Here is a 24168-nt window from a genome sequence, read left to right on the forward strand (position 1 = left end):
AAGACAATGATTAAACCCTGTAGTTCCACACTGGCTAAACAAAAGCTATAGATTTGAATAATTTGAGCTCAGGATAAGATTGCTTGATTTATGAGGCTCAGTTGCATACCTAAACAGATTTACTCATTGCAGAGCCAGCATAGATTAATCTTTGGTAGTTCTCTCCTACTGCCTTCACTTATTTTTCTTTACAGGACCCTGGTGGTTTCTCCAAAGACAAAACTTACTTTGTAGGATGCAGTTTCCCTGCATGTAACTTTGTTCCTTGTAACTCCTACCTGTCTTGTCTCTTTTTCCATGTGTGAGATTCTAACCTAGCCCAGTACACTTCCTCTAGTTGTCTTATTCCCCTCTTCTTCACACCTGCCTATAATCATATTTTTCTTCTTAAAATCATACTCTGAATTTGTTTGTTTGTTTGTTTTTTGTTTGCTTGGTTGGTTGATTGGTTGGCTGTTTTTTTGTTTGTTTGTTTTTTAAACAATAAAGAAGACTTGGGCTTCCCTTCTAAGAAACACTTATGAACATGCTTTCCCTCTCTGCTTACCAGCCCATTACCAACCCTTTCCAGCCTTTCATATCCAATTGCATCTCTAACAGTACTGGATCTGTTGTTTATTGTCTATAAGCTAATGTCAGGGGCTTAGATCCTCTCCAGTCCAGCCTCTACACTTCTAATTTATCCCAAACCACTCTCCCCAAGCTCTCTAATGATGGTAGAAAAGAAGAGAAAGGACATGTTACCATACCTTGATGTTATAAACACCTATGTTTATATTCTCCTGTTTGGGGTACTGATTGAAATCACACTAAAATTAATGAAGATTTCAATTGATGTAATGATCCTTTGATTAGGACCAGAAAAATCTTACATTATGTGAGTCAGAGTTCAAAAAGGAATTCCAGTATTTTCATTCATAGATGGCTCATTTCCTGTAGCTTTCACACTGTCCTTTCCACTCGACTGACCTCTGTCTGATCGTATACAATCTCCTTTATATTCCCTCTTACAGGATAAGTAGTTGGATATGCATAGAAGAATGTTCCATTTTCTGAAAGAATTTCTTGGATTCCCTGAAGAGATTAGTTCAAAATTTTAATTAGGGGCATTGGCAGAGTTCCCAAATGCTGGTATATTAGGCTGTGGTTTTAATTTTCATCACCCATTTTGGTTCCTATACAATGCATAGGATTTCTGATGAGTAGTTTACTTGAAATGATGCACGTTTTGTTCCTGCAGTTTTTGTTCATCCCGTTAATACAGATGAGTCATGATTGGCAGCAATGTCTTGTTTTTCCCTTCTAAAGACTGGGGAGGTTGCCCAATATTCTGAGGACAATTGTCCAAAAGATGTCAAAGTTTGAAGTGACCAGTAAAAGTTCCACTATAACTCTGGAAGGCATACAGGATGCAAGTGTCATTAATTAAGCTCTAAAAACCTACAGTGCTGTGGGAACCTGGCATAAAATACACAAGCTGAACTTTGTTTGCAACTTCCTTCTATTTAGGAATTCATTAAAGAGCTGAAGTATTTGCAGAGATTTCGGGACCCAGTGCTAGAATGGCTAATTGCTGGCTCAGTCCTTTGTATACAGTGCAGCACATAAAAGGACTGTGATCAAAGAATGCAGGTGCTGCTGAGGGCAGTGAGAATGCAAGTACAGTGATTGCTTGCCGGATACAATATATAACGTTTCATTTAGCTGTGCTTTGCTTTGGTCCATGATAGGATTTTGTAGGGATTGCTGAATGATTTTGACTGGAGTGATTTAGCAAATGCATTGTTTAAGCACAACTAAAAATTTATACTTCTTCTTTAATCCTCCTCCTGTTTTTTCCTCTTCTAGAACCTGAGGGAAACATAACCACTACTACAGATCTTACTTAAATAAAGGCTCCAGTAAATTTCAGCGGGTTTCATATTTATGTTAGACATGGCTATCATAGTTCATTTTTGCTGGATCCATGATCTTGTAGCGTAGGAGAGTGAAGTTACACAGTACATGATCTTAGCTTACATATCTTCACAGTGAGAGCAGAAGAAATCAAGTAATTTAATGGCTATATTTACCATACCTAGATTTCCTTCAGTTCCCACTCTGTTCTTATCCTGCCAATCTTTTCATTTATTGTTCTCATCAAATAGCAAAGAGAAGTCTATTGTGAAGCTTTCTCCTTTTTTAACAGCTATCCTATTTGATCACCCCCCAAAAATAGCACGAGGCATATGAAACAAGTGGAGCTGTGGACCCTGTCTTGGAGAGCATGCATGAGTAATTAAATAACATGTCCTTCTGTCACCATTTTTGCAGGGAAGGGGATTAAAATCTGTGTTCACAGGCTGAGAGCAGGTGTCTGTGATGAGACCCCATGCTGTGACATGGATGCAGCACATTCTTACATGAAAAGCCCTGGCTGATGAAATGACCACAGGAAGACAACATGGAACCCTCCCAGCACAATCAGAAGAAGCTTAATTAAGCTCTGTGGTTAATTTTAAAGTGAGTGTGTGCCTGTTTTGGAAGAGTATTAACAAAACTGAAAACATGGCATTTTAAAAAATTATATTCTGGTTTTCCTGACATTCTTCAAGCAAACTGTCGTGTTTCTTGCATGGTCAAATGATACAGTGACTCAGAAATGAACATACACGTGTTTACGTAGATGGGATTTAGTAACTTACCCAATGTGGTTTTGGAGGCTTTTTCCTTAGTTGTGGACTTTTTTTTCCTTTGGCAGAAGGCAGCACTGAACCCACAGTTTCTGCAGTTATTCTCGACACAGTTGTCTTCATTGTAATTATATGACTGAAAGGATACAGAGACTACAAATTCCCTATAATCTTGTTAGAACTTTCATTAGAGAAGGTAAAAAAATAATTGGCAAACTCAGAGAAAAGATTAATGCTTGTGTTAGAATGATTTAAAAAAAAAGAAGACAGTACTACTGATGGCAACAATACTTTGCCTTGTATTACATGTACTTTTCCAGTAGAGAACTTAAAAGGCTTTCCTGATTTCTGTGAAGCAAATTGAGAAATTCTTTACATGTACACGTGAATGATTAGGGCTGTTGCAACTGTGGTAAAGCAGAGGTTTGAAACAAGAACCACTTGCTCTGACAATGGAGCAAGTCAGTGTTGAAACTGGAAAGTCGAGACTAAAGTACTCATGCTCACCTTAATGCAGAATACAAGGTGAAAAACTGTGACCTAACTATATATGGATTGATGGAGTGAAAAAGAGCAGCTTTAAGCTTCATAGACACCTTTGCTCTCTTTCTGGTCCTGTTATTTATTTTTTTTCTTCAGTGTGGTTTGTTTTTTTTCCTTTAGCCTCAATACAGGCAAGGTCCTTCTCAAACATGAAGAAAGGCTCTGTCTGAGAAATTCATTAGCCAAATTAGAGATAACATAATGACGGGGTGAGAAGGAGGCAACAAGGGGGTGGGAGGGGAAGTTTGGACAAGGATAGCTAGAGACAGCTCTCTGCTAGGGTAGCTGATTAAAACAATGGTAGAGTACCTTGACTAATGTAGAGCTAATTAAAACTGCATAGGACAAAGCACTTCTAAATATACTATAGGGATCAATCTTGCTATGGTAAATCCATCCCCAGTGAAATTTCATTGACATCAATGGGTTTTCTTCTGGGATGAATTTGGACTGATAACCTCATAATTCTTTTCTGTCTTTAATTTCTAAGGACTTTTTGTCAGAAGCGTGGCAAGGAACTTCAGTCTGGCTTTCAAAAGTGCTGAACACCCAGAACTCCTACCAAGGCCTCCTGAAATTACAGGTACTTGATACCACTGCTAAATTAGGCTGAATTAATTGTTTCATGTTTACTGTGAGTTTACTTTGTGTACCATGCCAACACATCTGCAAAACGACCCTAAGCTAACCTCCTAAATAATCTGAGGAAAAAACTTCCTATGCATAGGTGCAACACCTCATACAATGCAATGCAGAAAGTTTCTAGGCAATAATACAGTAAATTTAATTAGTAAAACAACAGTAAATTATAAATTCATCTGTATTTGCAGGGCAATGGGAGAATATGTGCTTGGGCTGGTTATGGTATACTTTTGTTGGCTGACTCTCTGTGGTCTGATTTGTCAGATAAATTGTGTTCAATGAGTTCATAGTTTCTGTGAACTTAAAATATGTGTCTTTTTATGACCCTGCCAAAACCATATTGAGAAACAGGAAAAAATAAATGAAAGTGTCTTACAGTGGAAGTTACAGCTGTCATCTCTGAGGTGTCCGGGGCTATCATGTAAAACCACATCAGACTTTTTTTTGAAAGCTTCAAGTGAAACAGAGAACATGCTTTTTGGAACATTTTTCCTTTTACTGCACTACTATTGTAAAGCCCCCTCTGCTTTGGCTTCTGCTCCATGGAAGATGTACATTACATAGATAATGATAGTGTTTCAATGACCACTTCTTTTTCTTATTTAGCTTTTTGGCTTTAACTGAGAAAAAATCCCCAAGCTAACAAATTTTCAACAACAGAAACCCTCACCAATCAATGAATTCTGCTCTGGTTTTATTCTGAAGGCTGGCTCTGAGAGGAGGATTACTAGTTTATCTCTGTTACTTCAAAAAACAGATCTGTTCGATTACCCAAATGTTTGGTTTTAAAAAGGGCAGCTCCTGGGGATCTTAAAGAAATCCACAGTGCAACAGGGAAGGAATATAATAGACTGTTTTGGAAAAAACTACAATGAGGGGAAAACATAACACACAATACATTTGGTGTGAACTTTTCCCAGAAGATTGCTTGAGCCTCATAGTTCACTTACAACCAAAGTACAGCGATGCTGGGCAGCCTGCCAGTTCTTGTTATTGTAGTACTGTGTGAGCCAGTTCCCTGGTGAAGAAAGAAAAGGAGAGAGAGAGAGAGAAAGAGAGGGAGTTTTCTTTGCCTTTCATAAGTGTCCCATACTTTCCTCTCTGCTCTCTCTGAACAGCCAACCTCTCTTTATATCAAGGTGCTCTGGTGCATGCTACACTGTGCAGATGTCGTGCTCCTCGTGTCACATGTGACACTGCCACAGCTCGAGAGGGCTGACACAGGGCTGCAATGCCTCGCTGCACTGGGGCTTCCAGATGACAGCTCTGCCTCACAGTCTAACAGCAAGGCACCCTGTGATATGCGTAGTGAGGATGAGTAACACCTTGTCCTCACAACAGAAGTATCTGGGAAGGGAAGCATTCCTAGGACTGAGTGCCAGGCTAAGTTGCATGTCTACACTGAATTTTGCAGTCAGATGTGAGCCAGGATAGCTTGGGCTTAATACCATGCTACAGATGCCAGTGAGGCATCTCTGAGTTGTTCGGAGCACTGGCAGACCTCCTTCGTGTCAGCCTAAAAAACAGCACACAGACACAGATGAGTTAAAGGCTCACAGTCTGGCCTTGAATGTATAGCAAAACTGAGCATGGATTAAAGAGGCCTCCTACGTTCTTGCATCTATATTCTACCTGGAAATTCATCCAAGAACACTTCAAAATCAGCAAACATGGCATGGGGTTGTTTTTATTCCACCCCTCCACATCCACACACCTCCTCTTCATGCTGATATGCTGCCTTGAACCCTGAAACTACAGCACTCTCTGGGAAGCACTTACACAGCCTCTATCAGAAGCATGCTGGGCTCCCAAATGTGATAAGAAGCTGATAAAAATTATCTGGGCGTTAAAACAGCCTTAGTGGAAGAATGTTTAGCTAAATAGATACCATCTGTCCCTTACAGAGAGCACGTCCTTGCTCTGCCCTGGCCTGACCACTGTGAGCTATTGCTCTTGTGGTGCAGTTCATGTGTGAACGGGCTGTTGTTCCCAGGACCTGGGGCAACTGTTTATGCAATGTGGACTTTATGAGAAACAGTTACAGTTGCAGGGATTTTTTTATTCATTTTTTTAAGACTTAAACATTGGTAATGAAAACAACATTTTTGCCTAATACAGAAAAGTACTGGACTGGATCAGATCAGCTGGATGCTCATATTGGCCTGTACAGCACATTTCTCTGGGGTAGCCAAAGAGGGAAGGAATCCTGAAGAACTATAAGCAGCACTCCAATTACCAAGAGAACTTTCATGTCAGTAACAAACAGTGCAAATATTTTCCAAGGGACACTAGCAGCTGGCACACAGCACTGACTACAGCTTTTTAATGCGTTTTCTCTACCTCCTCATGACACAGTAGAACAGAGCATGGATAGACAGGCACTACAGATGGCTCATTGAGCCACTGTGCAAACACAAAGCAAAAAGGTTAAAGACAAGAATCAGAGGGTAATTTGCTTTGAGAATGAGGAAAACTTTGGGATTTGTGTGACTAAAGAGAGAATGCAGTCTACCTGGAGGAAAATCCAGCAGAGCATAAGAGTCACAAGTACAGAACTATTATCATACTTCCCCAGAGAGAGACAGGTTGTGAGATCTGCAGTGGGACAGTCACACCATACAGCTAATCTAAGCAAATTCCAGCTGTATTGTAAAAGTGAATCCAAATGTTTGCCATGGGGGATATTGAGAGGTCAGACTGGTTGGGTACCTCACTGGGTTACCTAAAGGTAGATAGATCAATGCCCCATGATGGATGCCAGAGCCTTGAGGGCACTAATGGTCCTTAATGCTCATGACTAGCTTAACTTGTGGCCTCCATTCACACCTCTTCCCACAGACCCAAGAGTCCCATCTCAGCTCAGGCCTGGGACTTCATCTTTGTTTGAGCTGTGTTGTAGGTAGACTGAAAAAGTAGTGTTGGAAGGGACATACAATGATCACTGATTCCAACTGCCTGACCATTTCAGGGCTGACCAAAAGCCAAAACTTTCTATTAGGGGCATTGTCCAAATGCCTCTTAAACTCTGACAGGCTCAGGGCATCAACCATCTTCTAGCAAGGCTGTTCCTGGGTTTGACCATCCTCTTGGTAAATAACTGCTTCCTAATGCCAAGTCCAAACTTGCCCTGATGCAGCTTTATAAGATTCCCACATGTCCTATCCCTACATCCCAGGGCAGAGAGCTCAGCACCTCCATCTACAGTTCCTCTCCTCAGGAAGCTGTAAGGTGCAGTGAGGCTGCCCCTCAAACTCCTTCTCTCAGAACCAGACAAGCACAAAGTTCTCAGCCACTCCTCACAGGATATGGTTTTCAGCCCCTTCCTCAGCTTTGGTGCCCTCCTCTAGGCACATTTGGGGACCTTCAATGTGTCTTAAATTGTGGGGATCAGGACTGCACACAGCTGTCAAGCTATTAATGGGTTTAGGTCTTCAAAGAGGCAAGAGCAGTTGTTGGTTGCTGTAAAGTTGTTTATTGCAGAAGCACATCAGTCTCAGAGACAAGAGTCCCAGGCTTAAAGTCCACGTCAGAGCTATTTGGCATAGAGTCCCAAATAAAAGCAGCAGCAACTCTCTGGTGTAAAGTCCTGAGTAGGAGCAGAAGCTGCAGCCTGATATAAAGTCCAGAGCAGAGGCAAAAGCTGCAGCAGCTCCCATCTTCTTCTGGGCTGTGATAATGGTGGTGAGGAGAGAGCTCACCCCAATACATGGGGTTTTTATTTATAAATTACCCAATAAGCTAAAAACACGAACCTGAAGCATTTATTCTAAACCTATTAGAATTCTAGTTTTATAGTACGAAAGTAATGCTCATTCTTACGCATAACTTGCGCATATAGCTCTGTCTATTCACGCAAATGGTTCTATCTGTTCTATCTGAAAAATGTAAGCAATGTTCTTACTGTGCTTTCATTATGTCTGGGGATAAGTTTCTGAACTCTCACCAAGGCCTAAACTTTGCACTACTTTCTGGGGCTTTTGCTCTCTTAAGGCACTTAAAGCATATTCTTAGTCACTTAAGACTTAGACTTCTTCATATTTATGTAACTTAATAATATTTCTATTTACTTAAAACTAAAGCTTACACTTCTACTTCATGTCTCTGTGTCTTAATATACTTGAATTTCTCTAAAGGTTTTAATTCAATCCCTGCATTCTGATGTCTGTCTCTGAGGCTTCTGTTTTACACACTCCAACACACAGTGCTCAAGGTGAGGCCACACCAATGCTAAACAGAGTAGGAAACAAACAGGTGTGCCTGTGTCTAACACTGGAGCTTTCTCCTTAGTGGAACTCAGACCTATGCTGCAGGTAGCTTATTTTCTGGATGGCTCTCTCATACCATGAAAGGTGATTTGGGCTTTTTTTTCCACTCCTAACTTTGGTCCTGTCTACTTTGAACCTGATGGGTTGTTATGGCCAAAGTGCAGGACGCAGAACTCTCCTTGTTGAATCTCATAAAATTTGCCTTGGCCTGTTAATCCAGCTTGGCCAGATCCCTGCTTAGAGTCAAAATCTCACACAGCACCTGGCCATCACAGCTGCTATGGGGGTCAGTGATGGTATTTCTCAGAGCTAAAAGGTGTGCTAAAGGGGGCAGCAGGCTCCAGGGAACTGGTTGTTCCAGTTCATCAGCAATGGGTTTTGAGCTTTAATTGCCCCAAGATGCTGAGAAGCAGGGTGGCTGCTATAAGAAATTGAGATCTCAGGAAAAGGGACAAGATTTCCTTCATTCCATGCCTTAACATCTGCAGAGGAAAGGAGATCCCACAGAGTCCCAAGAAGAGGGCATTGGCTTGGCAGAGGATTATGAAGGCTTTTGATTGTTTACTTGAAGAGCTTTACTGTTGGCTTGTTTGATATTGGGGCCGCTGTGCAAGCCTGTGTTGCTTTTCCTTTTAATTACTTTTGATTCTAAAGTGAATTTATCACCCTCGAGGTGTGTGGCCTTGACTTGGTTCTTGAGGCATGAGCTGTCTCAGCAATGCTTTTAAGGCCTAGAGCAGGAGGATTGCAGAGGCATCTCTTCAAGGGAAGAGCAGTCAGAAAGAGGATCTTCACACACAAGCCTGTTTGTGATCCTGGAGTTAGAAACACTTCAAAGGTCAGACACAGTACCAGCAGCCTTGGGAATATGTGAGATTCCTATTCAGACCAATTGCACTGACAAAAAAGACCAAAGAGTATATGCAAAAATTTATGGAGGGTATAAATGCGTAGAACTCATATATTTTGGAAGAATGTTACAAGATGGAAAGGATATTCTGTAGCTCTGAATCAGGTATTTCTGATGGAAGCCCGCTAGCCAGTTGATTGTTCATACGAGATACTCTTCAAATGTTCATAGCTATAGTCAGAGGACAGCCAGATAAGAGGTAAAATTCTGTTATTTGACATTTCCAGTATCAGACACTAGTAAGCACATTTCTTTCTGTTGTGGAGGGTAAAATGAAACTTCTCTTTGATGGGTGTCTCAGCTCACCCTTTCTGAGCTGGTTAAAAAGGCTGATCGCAGGACCTGATCTATTTCCATTGCATGTGTTACGCAGATTTCCTTAAAAAGGAATCTTCTGCCTTAGCTAGGAAGATAAATAATGAGAAAACATCTGCTCTTTAAGCTCTGGACTGACCTATAAATCTTAATGACGTATGCGATCCCAGAAGCAGAAATCATCTACAGATTGCAAAATTCTCTCACTCTCTCATTTTGGTTATTTTATTCTGTTTGTTGGGGAGGGGGAGGGAGGGGAGGGGCTTGGTTGGTGGGGTTTTTTAAATTTTTTTAAAGCAATTTCATTGTTATTCCTATAATTCCTGGTAATTTGGAAGCCTGAGTGTGGGTTTTTTTCCCCTCACTGTGTCATTAAAACTGATAGGAGCTGGTGAGAGGAGGGTATGGCAACCATAATAACACAAGAGGGGTGGAACAGGCAGCCCTTACAAGGAGTTGACAGGCAGAGAATAATGACAGAGTAGAGCATGGATAACTAATAGTTTGGATGATTTACTCTTGAGAAGTTCTTGAGGGTGGGATGCTTCTTTGCCTATTTATTTCAACCTCACATGCTGAAGAAATGAGTTTGCTTAGCTACATTAATATTTTGCAGCATTTTCTCCTGCCAGGGAATGGGAATCTTCTTCTCTCTACTTCCCTGTGGCCTGCCTCACAAAGGCAACGTTGCTGTTAATAATGACTAGAGGCTCCTATCTCCTTTTACCTCTAGAGCTGCAACAGCAGAAAACATTTAAAACAATGGTATCAGTGATGACCCTAAAATTAAAGAAGAATTAAAGAGGAATTAAAGAAGAATTGTGGAGAATGTCAGGTTCAGTATTTAGAGAAGAATATTAGTGTGGGGTATGGCTCACCTGCTGCATGAGCTAAGATAAGGAAACTCCCGACTCCTTGTGGGAGTGATCCTTGTGTGGGGATAATCGTTGTGTGGGGATGATCCTTGTGGGTCTCTTCCAACTCAGAAAATTCCATGGTTCTGATCTTGAATTTCCCTGAGATGCTGCAAAGAAGTGGAGAGCCTCTCAAGTAGCAAGTCATTCTGATACCTTCTTGCTTACTTCAAGGTCAGGCTAATTTTATTCTCCATTTCATGTTGCTTTAATCTAAACATTGGAAGAGGTGATGTTAGGGTAAAAGTCTCAGGAGACTGTGAGCAGCATATGGATCATTTCTCTTGATAAATCATAGAACCATCTGCATGCAAGTGGGCAGGGATGGAGTAATTCTTCTCCTGAAGCTGTTAATATATCCTTACTTCTCATGAGTCAGTATCCTTGGTCTGTAATTTCACAGATAGGTTTGAGGGTAAGATACCTACAGAAATTATTCACTTACCTGTCTCAGACTGGGACAGGTGGGACAAGTAAGGTGGCCTGGAAACTCAGGCATCCTCTGGGAGTGGTACTCCCAGGGCAGAAATCACCCTATTCCGAATTACACTAGAGAGGCATGACTTCAATTCTGGAATGGCAAGGCACACAAGCACAGTAAAAGTAAGATAGTGTTTTACAGCTCGAACAGCAATTCAGGGAGCAAGAGCTAAAATTAAACACATGGTGATGCTCTGTTTTGTTGTTTCCTGTGCCCTGAATACCATCTGCTCGAAAATCAGGTGAACCAAAGTGTTATTCTGAAGGGCTGCTCTTATTAGATTGGTATTTTCTTTAGGTGGAGCAAAGAATTTTCTCTAAAAAAGGACATATTTAGGAGCCTAATCAGTAAATGCAGAAGAGACTGCAAACTGATCAGTGATCAGAGGAGGGTGAATGGGTTTGACTGACATCTGGAGTAAAGCAGTGCTGTGCTCTTTCAATTACAGGTTTGAGACTGCCACAATTGACAGATTAAAGGTGTTCACCCTAATCCAAAATTATACTTTCCTCAGTCAAATTGACCATTGTGTCAGCTACAATTTGTTCAGATACGTCACCCACAGTGAGTGATTGGACTGATTCACTTGCACACTCTTTGACAAGGTCCCTGTTTTGTGTTCACTCCTTACTCTTGCTATTTCCCTTGTCAGACAGATACTCCAGAGGCATTTCCATTATCTCCCATGTAGCTGTACCTCAGAAATGTACTGGACTGGAAAGAAAAATCCTCAGGCCAATTATTCTGACATAAACTCTACTTATCAGAAAGCACTAGAATATGAAGCATAAGTTAAAATAGCTCAAAAATAGGACACATCCATACACACATATAGACCCTAGGAAGACACCTAAGTAATGCTCTGATGTGACTGAGTATGGATGAGCACTTCTGAATAAGAAACAACAAAAACATTACCTCAACATCCAGATCAAAACAGCCTCTCTGAGAATGGAAGTGCTTTAGTTTAAAACAAAGAATTTTTTGCAGAGAGCTGTTCTGGCTTTTTTCTGTTAGAAACAGAAGTGACTTAATGCTTGGAGAACAGTTACCCTGTAATCTTCCTGACTCTTTGAAAAAGAATGAAAAACAATGTGTACACATTTCTGAGAACCTTGTTGATGCTGATTCTCCTTGGGTGAGGAAAAAGGTAAGAAGAGATGAGTTGCATTACTTCCCCACAAGCTGGAGGAAAAAGAGGCACTCATGTCATAAGCACAGAGATGTGAAGTGGCATTCAGTTCGTGAGTTTTACCTTTAGCCAGATTCATCACATTCTGAGCCAGCGAAAGCATGTCACATCCTTCTACAGAAGTTTCACATGTGGAGATTTTGGAGAGCTCTTAGAGGTGCAACTCATTTGAGTGTCATTTTGAAGTGAGGGAGGTGCTCATATAAATAATGTCATTGTCTTTGCATATTCTTTCGGGGGTATGTTTGCAGTGGGAAGTGTCCATGGATATAAAAACGAAATATTTTTGATCAGGTTACAAGTACATAAAAAAGTCCAATGTAATCAATCTCTATAATCCATCTGTCACAATTTCACACACACACACACACACACACACAGCCATTAAGCAGAGTTTTCAGGCGCAGCAATACGTACTTTTGAAAGAGATACTACAGCCAGAACAAACATTACTTGCCTATCCACCAAGGAAACCTTTTCACTACAGCTGAAGGAAGTTTTTCCCCTCTGCGTGCCACAGCAATGCTGAAAGGGATGCATGCACAGATTTTGTGTAACTTGCAGGACAGTGGCATGCTACACAGGCTTGTGAAGCTGGACAATAAGGACTGACTATGGCACATTTGTTATCACTGCTAGAGAATCCTTTGCTTTCCATTCTGGAGATTCCCATAATTAAAATACTTTAATTCTATGGGGTATTTGCAGAATGTTCATAATTCTGTCGACATTTTGTCCAAATTATTGCATATTCCTTGAAGGACCTGGGGTGAAGTTGTTGAATTTTGTTTTGTAATTAAGGTGTGAATTTAGAAAGTAGAGTGGGGGGAAACTTCACTCTTTCTGTTATGTTTCTTTGGCAGTTTAACACCTTAGGGAATTGGTGTAGCTCTCTGAACTTTGGTACATACATTATCCCCAACCACAGTCATGAGTTTGGGTTTTCTGCGTAGTTAAAGTTATCAAGAGAGATATGAAATGTGAAATATAAGAGCAGAGCAGTACCTAGTGTTATTTATCCAATAGTTTCAGCTATGTCCATGAGATCCTAATCATGTGTCCTCATACATAATCCTTAGTATTTGTGCAAAAGCAGAATTTCTTTTTAATGACTGATTTTCCAGCTTTCCATTGCCATGGCTCACATTACATGGGGAATAAGGAAGTTGGGAACCATTCCTTCTGTCTCTTTGGATGTGCTTGCAGCCCCCATGCATAAGAAGGGTGAGAAGATACTTTTCATTAAGAGATATGTCCACATGGGATGCAAACCATGAGGGGAAGCCTCGGAGCAGATATGGACCCTTGTGTGTTTGTTGATGGTGAAAACAAACAGTACCACTGGAACTGACTCAAGGTTCAGTTTTAACAGAGATGAGCTATTGTTGTCACTCCCATTTTAAGATGGAGGTGAGAGATTTTGATAGGCAAGGAGGCAGAAACAAAGAGGGACCACAGAGGTGAGCTTGTAAGGTCAGTAACAGTACTGGATGGAAGCAGAGAAATAAAATCATCGGAGATTCAGCAGGGGGAAAAAAGCAGAAAACCATCACTGACTTGTCAAGATCTAAAAACCTTACGAGAGGAGGCAGAGAAGAGGCAGGCAGTGCATCAACAGGACTGAGCATCTGCGTGTTCTAAGGAGAAACAAAGGTTGACACTTCTCTGCTTGATTGACAGCATCTTGGCCAGCAGAGACTCGCAAGGTGGCTGCCCCATGGATACTGAGCATATGAATGCTTAGCCTACTGATGTTAGTCCTGGCCCATTGCTGTGTGTTACCAATAAATAAAATTATTTTTATATATGGACATTCCTGCTTTTGGGCTTCTATGGCCATAAAAGATGCTCAAAAATATCAAGGGTTACATTTAATGTGATCTGCTTGATTGTGCAGACTGCAGTACTGGCCTCAATTAATTCCACCTTGAATTAGAGCATATCTGTTTGGAAAACAAAAATCCAGCCTCATTCTCTCTTGATAGAAAAGTTTTCCGGTGATGTATACTCTATTGCAGCCCTTGGGAAATAATTCCATTTTCATTATTCCGAATGTTAAAAATATGCATGTCAGTTTTATTCTGATTTTGACTGGTTTCAACTTCCAGCCACAGAATGTTGTTACATATCTGCTAAATTGAAAAGACCAAATATTATCAGGTTTCTGCACCCTGTTTGAATGGTGATTAAATAAGTCTTTTGCCTTCTTCTTGACATTCTAACTACACTGTGCCCTTCAGTCTGTACCCGAGTCATGTGTCCCAAGTCCATCATTATCCTGAATTAATACTTTCTGAATGTTCATCAGTGCTTCAACACCCAGAAACAAGGTATTGCAGAGATCATGCCTCTACAAAACACAGGAATAAGCATGAGTGGCAGGAGAAACAGTGTTTCATGTTCATAGAGTCATAGAATAATTAGGGTTGGAAAAAACCTGTAAGATTACCAAGTCCAATTGTTAACCCAGCATCAATACCATGTTTACCATTAAATCATGTCCTCAAATGCCCTATATGCTTGCTTTTATTACACTTTCAGGGATGGTAACTACAATCACTTCCCTGGGCAGCCTGTTCCAGTGCTTGACAACTTCTTCCACAAAAAAAATTCCTAATATCTAAACTGGATGTCATTTGCCACAACTTAAGGCCATTTTATCCTGTCATTTTTTACCTGTGAGAAGAGACCGACCCCCACCTACACTCTCTTTTCAGGCAGTTGTAGAGATTGAAAAGGTCCCCCCTGAGCCTCCTTTTCTTCAGGCTAAACACCCCCAGTTCCCTCTGTCACTCCTCATCAGACCTGTGCTCCAGACCCTTCCCCAACTCCATTTCCCTTCTCTGGAAATGCTCCAGCCCCTCAGTGTCTTTCTTGTGGTAAGGAGCCCAAAACTGAACACAGGGCTTGAGGTGTGGCCTCACCAGTGCCAAGTACTGGGCAAGGGGGACAATCATTGCCCTGGTCCTGCTGGCCACACCATTGCTGATACAGGCCAGGATGCCATTGGCTTTCTTGGCATCTGGACACAGACTGGCTCATGTTCAGCCACTGCTAACCAGCACCTCCAGGTCCTTTTCCATTGGGTAGCTTCCCAGCCCCTCCCTCCCCAGGTCTGTAGCATTTGATCATCAGAGTTCTTTACCAAGTGTAGTGACTCTGTGATTCTATGACAGTCTGTAGTGCAGTTATGTTTCCATCCATGTTGTTGATAAAACTGTATGATAGCAAAGTGACAAAAATTAATTTTTAGGGTAGCTCAACCCAAGTCTCACCTCCTTGACAGGTGTCACTCTGCTTTAACTTTTCTGAACTGACTCTCATAGTAGGCAGAGCTCTGCTTACCTTGACACTGGTTGAAGCCAACCTGGAGCCATGACAGGTAGTGCAATCACTGCACTGCAAGCCAGGTGATGTCCTGCCTACCTCTCAGACCAGACCACCCCACCTGTATCTGGTTCTTCTTACCTTTTTGATGTTGCTCCCTGAACCCTTAGACTGTAACAGGGCCAAGAACTGATCCTTGGTGACTGGCACTCTAAACTAAGTGGCTCCTGCTGCTCTTGTGTTTGCTGGTGCCACCAGGCTCGCTTTAAGGTTGCTAACTTATGTTCTTGGGCAAATGGTGACTTTAATGTTTCCTGACTTCCTACTGATTGTACTTGCAACCTCTATGTTGGTATGGCAGCTGTCAAAAAACCAGAATGATAGATAAATGCGAAAATCAGTCCTATAAAGCAGCAAGCAATGTAGAAGACAGTGAAGTGCAGGGGATTACATACATCTCATATGGGGAATATGTTGCATTAACTACATACAAATATACATTTTCCTCTGTGTTGTCCTTTGGAATGAGAATGAGGGGGACAAATCAACAGAACAGGGATATCCTGGTGAAACTTCACTGAAGTCAGTACAGTTATACACACCAGGGATGCATTTGGCTGATTCTTTTGCTAAGGGCTGTATGAAAGCCTTAATATAGAGTTTCTGCATGTGTGAAGTGTATGCCAAGACAAACGCAATGTGCTAAATGGAACCTCTTGATTTATTTAAATAAAAAATATGTTGCAAAAAAACAGCGGATAATTGTAGTGGAATGGATCCAGACTGGAATCATCTGTCTCATGTCTCCAGAGTGTCTGAGGGAGGGGCTGTAAGGAATATCTTGCTTGTATACCTAAGCAATGTAGGATATGCAGATAGCAGATAATTTTTTGAAAATGCTAAGATCCACCAAGGGACTCAGAGCTCTCTAGAAGACGAAGGTTATAATCAGATGTAAACCAGCCCTTTTGGCTGCAGCTGATATGAACTAAGAGATTATCAAACACAGCCCATTTTCATCAGTTATCTTCTTTATAGGCACTTGCCTCCCTCTCCCCTTGAGTTCAGATCTACTGCCAGTATGATCATCACTCCCTGCCTGGCCAGAATGATCAAATTATCAAAAAAAATTACCATCAAAAGTGTTAAGGGTAAACAAGCACAGTTTGCCTTAACTGGGTCGGACTATAATCCTGGAGATATGCTGTAGACATGGTACCCACCATTCATGCCTCAGGCTGGGCTGGAAGAGGCAATGTCTTGGTGTGGGTCAGCAGTAGCATAAACAGCGTCCCTGAGCAGAGTCTTTCTTCAGTGTTGGAACACCATGGACTTTTTCCTCACAATGCTTAATTGCCTGCTGACTATGGAGGTAACTACAGCCCTGCACTGGCCCCCCTTCTGCCTGTGCTGACCTATAAAACCCTTTAAATCAGGTAACTGTTGAGCTGTTCATCAGAAACCCACCTCACATCAGAGGCTCTCTGTTTCCCCTATGTTTAATAGCTGGTATTAAAGCCCAGCCAAACAGGGGCTCCCAGAGCACACCTAAATTCCACTTCAGGGCTAGTGCTGGGAAGAGGGAAGGGGAGAAGAGACTGTGCACCCAATATCTTCAGATACAAGGGGCCCAGTTTTGAAGGAATGCCAGAACCTAGTGCTCCCACGTGCCCTGTTGGAAATGGTGCAACGAAGCTTCCTCGGGACATGAAACTGCTCTACTTAGCATGAAATAATTATGCAAATGCCTCTAGGAAGAGGTCAGGGTACTCATAAAAGCTAATGCCCATATTAACAGCACATCAGGTACACGGAGTGAGTGCAGCTCCCATGAAGGAGCACAGCAGAACAGAAACCCTCAGCAAAGTTCTCAGCCAAGATGGGTCACTGTTAGGGATAATAAGGCAACTTCACATCTACATATGCACTCACAGCCGGTAGCAGGCTATTTTAGCTTTAAGGGACTGTCTGTGATAGGAGACAACCAGCAAGAGGAGAGTGGGAAACTAGATAGGAGCTAAAGCACTCCAGGAAATTCCATCGAATCCCTGGATAGACGTTGTCTCACATGTTGAGAAGTGTGATGCTGCAGTACTGGAGGAGTTATCTTGGTTACATGAGCATTTCAGTATTGCTGTCTTTGGTGAAAATACCTGTTAGAAGAGCAAGATGGAGTGACAGTGCCTGCATAAATGTATCGGGATGGTAAAATACTAAAATATGGTTCAGAGAAAGAATTAAAGGTGAGATTTTCAAAACTAGTTTTAGAAAGTTGGCACTCAAGTCTCTCTCATTTCTAGTAGGAAAAGGATATCCTAATTGGACAGCTTTGAAAAGACCTCCTTTTTTTCAAAGGGACGTAAATTCATTTTAATTAGTTTGTATTCTTCAGTTGTTTAAGCACTTCAGAAAATGTCACCATGAGTCAACAAAGATGTGCTAATCAATTACATCAGTGAGTTTAACATTAGCATCGCAGTATTAAATTATTCTTCAACATTTATTATATGGTTTCTAAAAGAAGTTGTCTCCTACAAGACTGAATTATATGAAAAATAGTGCTACCAAATCCAGATGCCTAGGGCAGTGAATATATCCTAACTTTGAAATCCTGAAGTTTGAATACTGACAAATGAAATCATAATGCTCTTTCACAGCCTTGTCCAGGGTCCACAGAAGTCAGACAGAAAATTTCTGATGACTCATGCAGGACTTGTCTCAGGCTTTTAATATTACTTTTTCCGCTCTATTTAATGCCTGACCTCATACAGCTTTGTTCCTGTAACAAAAATCCTGGAGAATCTCATACTGTCTGGTACCTGATTTGTGCCTGATTTCTTAGAAATGTCGAGGTAGTTTGCTAGCATGGTTGAACTCAGAACAAAGCCTAAAGAATACAGAGATTCTTTTAAAAAATACACTTTTAAACAATAAAGTTTTGTAGATTATGCATACATTAGGTTTTGGCTAATACCAAGCAACTCTGAGGAGAGAGTGAGAGCTTTCTGTTCCTATTAAAGTTTGTGAGATATAGGAGTCTTGTTCATCTTAAAACACTAAGTAAGTGTGGTGCAGAATGGGGCTTGTAAAAAATTCTGGTGCTGGGAGCCCATCCTGCAACAGGAGGGGACAACACTGCAGTTCAGCGGTCAAAGTGCTAGACTGGGCCCTTGGAGCTGTATACTTCATTCCTGTCCTACAAACCACATTGTATGAATTACTGTAACTCTGCCAGCCTGAATTTCCCTCTGTTTAAAAGGAGAGAATCCTAATTTTTTTTCAAAAAGCTCTATGGTAGGTGATTGCTTTGTCTGATTAGGACCAGCTCACTTATTATTACTCAGACAGCAAAAAAAATTCAAATAAGCAAGAATTTTTTAGACAGTGCCATTAATTTTGTTGATGGCATGTTTTGCATTGCTAGTGTAACAAACTGAAAAACCATAGCTCTCTTTGAACCTCACTTTCTTCCTTCATACAGAGCTTTTCAATTTCACAGTGCACAACTGATTCTGGAGGGGGGCGGGCAGAGGGGAGAAGAGAAGTGATGATTTTGGCAGCGACACCGTTGTGATTTGCTAAAATAGCAGCTTGGAAAATCTGGTTTCTCAAATATCTCATGTTTTGTTAATTACTGACAGCTTTGTTTCTAACTGAACGTGAAACAATGTGGAGAAATGGGCAAGCATGGCCCCTGACTCACCACTGCCCGGCTAAGCTCGGCAGGTGGGAGCAAGCTGTCTCCAAAAAGGGGCCCGAGCAGTAATTGCTGCCCCAGTTCATGAGGTTCAGCAGATAGACACAAGGGGAGAGTTCCTGGAACCCAGCTATGAGGTGCCCAAAAGGAACTCTTCCCACCCCACACTCACTGGGCCAGTAAGAGATTAGATATCTTGCCAAGAAGGAATGTGAACCAGGCTGGAGAGGTACCCCCTTCCCCAGACATGATTTGAACTGGGTAACAATGAGGCACGGGATGACTTGGGGGAATTATTGGCCTCTGTTCTGTCCCACGTGGAGAACTGGGAGGGATCTAGCTACTCTGGACCACCAGTGGCTGGAAGCATCCCTGCAGGAGCCAGGGTTTTACCTGGAAATGCATCTTCAGGGATAGGTAGAGCCCAGTCACTTTACCCATGTCGGCTTCAGGCTAGGGACCACATCCCATGAAAAGCAGCAAAGTGTGAAACTTCTGGATGTCTGAAGTAAGTATGGGCAAAAGGGGCCAGAGTAGACACTTGCAGTTCATTTATCAGCATGTCCCGGCCACCTGGAAGTTCATGTGGTGCACATCTCCACATACATTCGTCTCCACAAAATGTGAATGATGCTCAGTCTTCCTCGGTCAGCCAACACAGGGCATGCACAGAGTATACACTTGCTGGGCAGGCTCGAGAGATGCACTTTGGACTGGGATTTCTCAGGCAGAAATATGGGAGCTTTGCATGAGCAGGAGCTTGTTCTTCAGCTCCTGCCCTCCCTGCTCCTATCCCAGTGAGCATGATGGACTCTAGTACCAGAACATTGGGAAATTCAAAGATGTAGAAAACAGAAAATTTCAAATCTAATGAAAGACAGATTATTTCTTCTGTCTGCATGCAGAATTAATCTCTTCTCTGCTCCAGGAAATGTCAGGGGCCAAGAAGATAGCAGATTTTTTGCAAGGACCTGAAACCTAATGATATAACAAAAATATCCAGCCAGGTTAATAAATTTTACAAAAGCAGAAAAAACACTTCGGCTTCAAGGTTTATACCCATTTCCAATGGGTGGAGACCAAGACTAAAATATTATGGGGAACAAGGGTTCCTAAAGATGCTTGTGTGGTGACAAGATGCTGGAGCAGCATGACTGCTGGCCATGTAAAGCTATTCATGCATTACTGTGCTCCTAATGATCCTGTGGCAATTTATTTTTTTGACCTATGTTTATTGTATTGGGTAAATGTCACATCCGCTTTTTGTTTCTTTATTAGCACAGCTCATCAGGCACTGTGTGTGTGTGTTTGTATACACACAACACATAGACATAATTACACATAAGTCCTTCGGTGTCACTTTTCCCAGAGCAGAGTAACACTTCGCATATGAAATGAATTTTTATAGAAATAATGTTACAGAGATAATTTTTTTCTGACCTTTTTTTTTTCTTTTTTACTAATACATAAGAGAAATGGAAATAGTGAGTCAGAATATGTTTGTAATCACATGACATGAAGAGAAATTCAATTTCCAAAGTGCTGAGCTTTGTGTCTCAGTGCAGAAGGAAGTCTGTAAACTTGGGCTGTACAAGGCACATCACAGATCTGGCATTCATGACTGATAAACTGTTTTGAGAAGCAGCAGCATCTCAACCATGTATAGACAAAGACATTTTGCAACTGTCCTCTCACTGAAGTTAGTTGGAGCTGAGGAAATCTTCTGGGAAATCAAGTTTGTACAGTGAAAGCAGAGTGCTGGGAATACAAGCTGAAAACTTTTGGCTCTTTCACAAACTTGTTGCTTGACCTTCAGCAGAACAGAAGGAAGGCAAGAGTCCAAGAGTGACCTGGGGCTGCTTTTCCATCATTGGGCTGTCCTTCTTTAACTTGCACTTGTTTTTCTCGCTATGGATCAGGATTTCATTTCCTCAGCCCAAAATAAAAAGGCAGGGGGAAAACATGTCCTATAAAGGGATCCTGAATTATGAAGCCCAAGCCCCAGACCCAGAAGACCTCAAGTTTCTCCCTTTTTATACAATGCAGAGGAGGAAGTATTACTCAGTGAACTAAGACTTCAATGGATGAAGCACTGGATAATGTTTCAGTCCCACTTCTTATCCTGCACAATCCTTTGTGTCCCCCTGATGCTGTCTAGAGAAGAAAAGCAGCCTTCCTGCCCCACCAGGAGGTGGGGAAGCCTCCTTGTCCCACCACCCCATGCTCCTCCAGGATGCTACCACAGCTGTCCCTGGCTCCTCCACAGCATCACAGGCGGAGGCACCTGCCATGCTTCCCTCTGGCAGGTTGTTGCCTTGACCCCTAAACAATGAAACTTTATGCAAAGAATGGAGGGACAAAAAGAAAAGAAAAAAAAAAAAAAAGAAAAGAAAAAAAAAGAAGAAGAAAAAGAAAATAAAGAACTACGTGATGGCTGAGATTGAAGCAAAGAAAAAAATTACAGGAGTGCAAGGTACAAAGGGAGTTAAAAAAAGGAAAGAGAAAAAGAGATGGGAGACTTGAATAGCACTGAATATTTGAATTTCTTTTGTTTGAGAGGGCTTTTTTTAAAGGCTGCTTGGAAATGTAAAAGGCTTTCTTTTTTCATACAGGTGTTCTCTATACATTTTTCCAATTAGAAGAATCTCCTTTATATATTTAGCACTATTTAGAGGGGACTGGGAAGATAAGGCTGCTGAGGAATGCTGCAGGCTAAAGCTAGGTTCTCCAAACTGGCTTTTGTTGCACCAATGTGAATCACTTAATAATTCATATTTCAGAATACATTAATGCAAATGATAATTTTAGCTTGCTATTGAATTTTTAAATATGCACTACAAGCAATTTATATTTCTGCTCATTTTGCCAGGTAAAACTGTTTAGACATTTTTAACATATGCTTGGTTTCATTCATCATTTATCATTCCATTGTTTTAATTTGGGGTAATTAAAAATTAGGAACATCACAAATAATACATGGAGCCCTGTGTTCACAGAAAAATAACATGGGAATGATGCTTAATCTTGCAATTTGAATGAAAGACATTTTTCAGCGATGCTGCAGTAACAAAATAGCAGTGTCCTGTGTTTCTGAAGATAATCTATATCTAAATAATAATTACTGTGATTAATTGGTATCTCTTTTCTTTAAATCATTAGTGGGATTTTTCTGGAATTTTTTTGTTTAGATTTACAAGGAATATTTGGTGTGGGAAGGACAAACATGTTGTTCCTCTCCTACTGAGCTGGCTAGGTAATTAGAAGACTCAAAATCAGAGGTTATTGAAGATTCACTTTCTCTTTTTTGTTTCTGGAAACTAATTGTCAGCTTTGACCCCACATTTCGGAGGCACAGTGGGAGCTCAAGTGGAACACAAGCTGTGAGACCCTGAGTGGGCTTTGCCCAGGGAAAGGTAAGCAGCTCTGGAACCCTTGCATTTGTCCCTTGTCCCTCCAAGGTCCCTAGGGAAGCCAGTCCTGCCTGCCCAAGTGATCATGGCCCAGCAATGTCCCACTTGGTAGGGGTATATTTAAAGCAGCAGTTGGGGACAGGGGAGGCAGAATCCTGCAGCATCTTGCTCTGCCTCTGCGACTTATTGCAGAGAAATAAAATATCTGTAGAGAGGGCCAAGGAGCGAGGAGGACATCCTGAGGCCCTGCTGTGCCTTCTATCTTCCTCACTTATTGTGGCTCTCCAGCTCCAGCATGTCTGGGAGGGTGATAACTTTGCTCTCACCATGGTCAAGGGGTTGTGTAACTTCTCTCCCATTCAACCACGCCTGTAACAAAGGACAAGAAAGAGGTTTCTGCACCCCCTTCTACACCTCAGGGGAAGATGCACCACCACCTCACCTTCCCACTTTATCCTGCTGGGCAAAGGAAATAAAAATTGCTGCCCTCCATCCCTTTTCAGGACAGCAAGCCCATCTTTTACCATCAATGGTGCCGGACTGCATTCCACAAACACCTACTCCCCCCGGCTTTGCTCTGGCCACCATGAGTGCTCAGCTATGATAAGGTGGTAGCATTTCCTAGATATGAGATCTACAGACAGATATGACCCACCTAACTGTGGGACATATCCCAGGGCTCCCATATGCAAATCTCATCCTGTACTTAATCAAATATCATCCATCCAGGGAGGCGAGGAAAAGAAAAAAATGGAAGTGCTATTAGAAAAGAAATGGTAATGAGAAGAAAAGAGATATCAAGGAATGAAAACAATTTGTTATAAATTAATATTACAACCTGGGGATATAAATATGTCTGGTTATTGGAACACGCATTCTCCCCCTTAAACCATTGCTTGAAGCATAAAACTTCCCACGACATGCTGTATTGGTCAATGTATCTCTGTAAGAAGGTGCTTTGTATCTCAGAGGTAGCATAAGAGCCATTAGATGTGGGTGTTGCTATGGTAACTGCTCTTTTTTTTTAATTGAATAGCATAGTAAGTAGTCTTGTAAAACCCACCAACCCGTAACTTGCTGGTGCCCTGAGGCAGCATTAATGCAAGCACCTTTTCTTTGTCTTATTTCCTTCCTAGAGAGACACAGGTACCTCGGCATAAGCTGCATCCTTACAAGGGGAGTAACTGTGCCGGGAGAATATGTTCCAGTGCCTTTTATTAAGGGGATGGTAAACAGAAGGTCAGGTAAGATATACCAGTTTTATTCCACGTTGCTTTATATATCATGAAGTAAGGTAGACAGACGACTCTGCCCCTCTTTTCCAGCTGAGATGGAAAAGCCAAAATCTTTTGCTAATGTGTCATCATTCACTTCTTTCACATATTGCACGCCCCCCACCCCAAGCCATGGTGCTGTATTGCAGCCAGTCAGTGAAGCATCCCAATGAAGCCTTCCAGTACACCAGACATTTGGATGAGAGGAATTTTGTTCGGTGTAAGACTTACTGTTTTTCCCTTTCTATTGACATGTGTCAAATGGATATGTGTCAGGTGTAACTCTCTAAATCTCTGAGACCTTCTTCTTTTATAGTACTTTGCAGAAGATCAGTGATCTATTTGGCTGCTGAGCTGAGTCACCTGCCTGGGTTTTGGATCCCCCTGTTCTTGCCTCTGTTCACGTTTTAAATCAGTAGCAGAGTATTTTTCTACGCACATGAATAGCAATCCTTCTCCAAGCAGAGAAAGTGTCTCTCTGGTTGAATATTTGTTTCATTTGGTCAACCATACCAGATCTTCAGCT

The 24168-nt window shown here is 41.6% G+C and overlaps 1 long non-coding RNA gene across 1 annotated transcript; it reads left to right on the top strand.

Annotated features, from left to right (window-relative positions):
* Positions 1–2393: 2393 nt before the first annotated feature.
* LOC117000660 lies at positions 2394–23606 on the top strand. Its single transcript, XR_004418839.1, has 4 exons — positions 2394–2502; positions 3706–3798; positions 22287–22371; positions 23505–23606. It is a non-coding gene; the product is annotated as an uncharacterized LOC117000660 (long non-coding RNA).
* The last annotated feature ends 562 nt before the right edge of the window (positions 23607–24168 follow it).

This window comes from Catharus ustulatus, chromosome 1, assembly GCF_009819885.2.
Source record: "Catharus ustulatus isolate bCatUst1 chromosome 1, bCatUst1.pri.v2, whole genome shotgun sequence".
Lineage (NCBI taxonomy): Eukaryota > Metazoa > Chordata > Aves > Passeriformes > Turdidae > Catharus > Catharus ustulatus.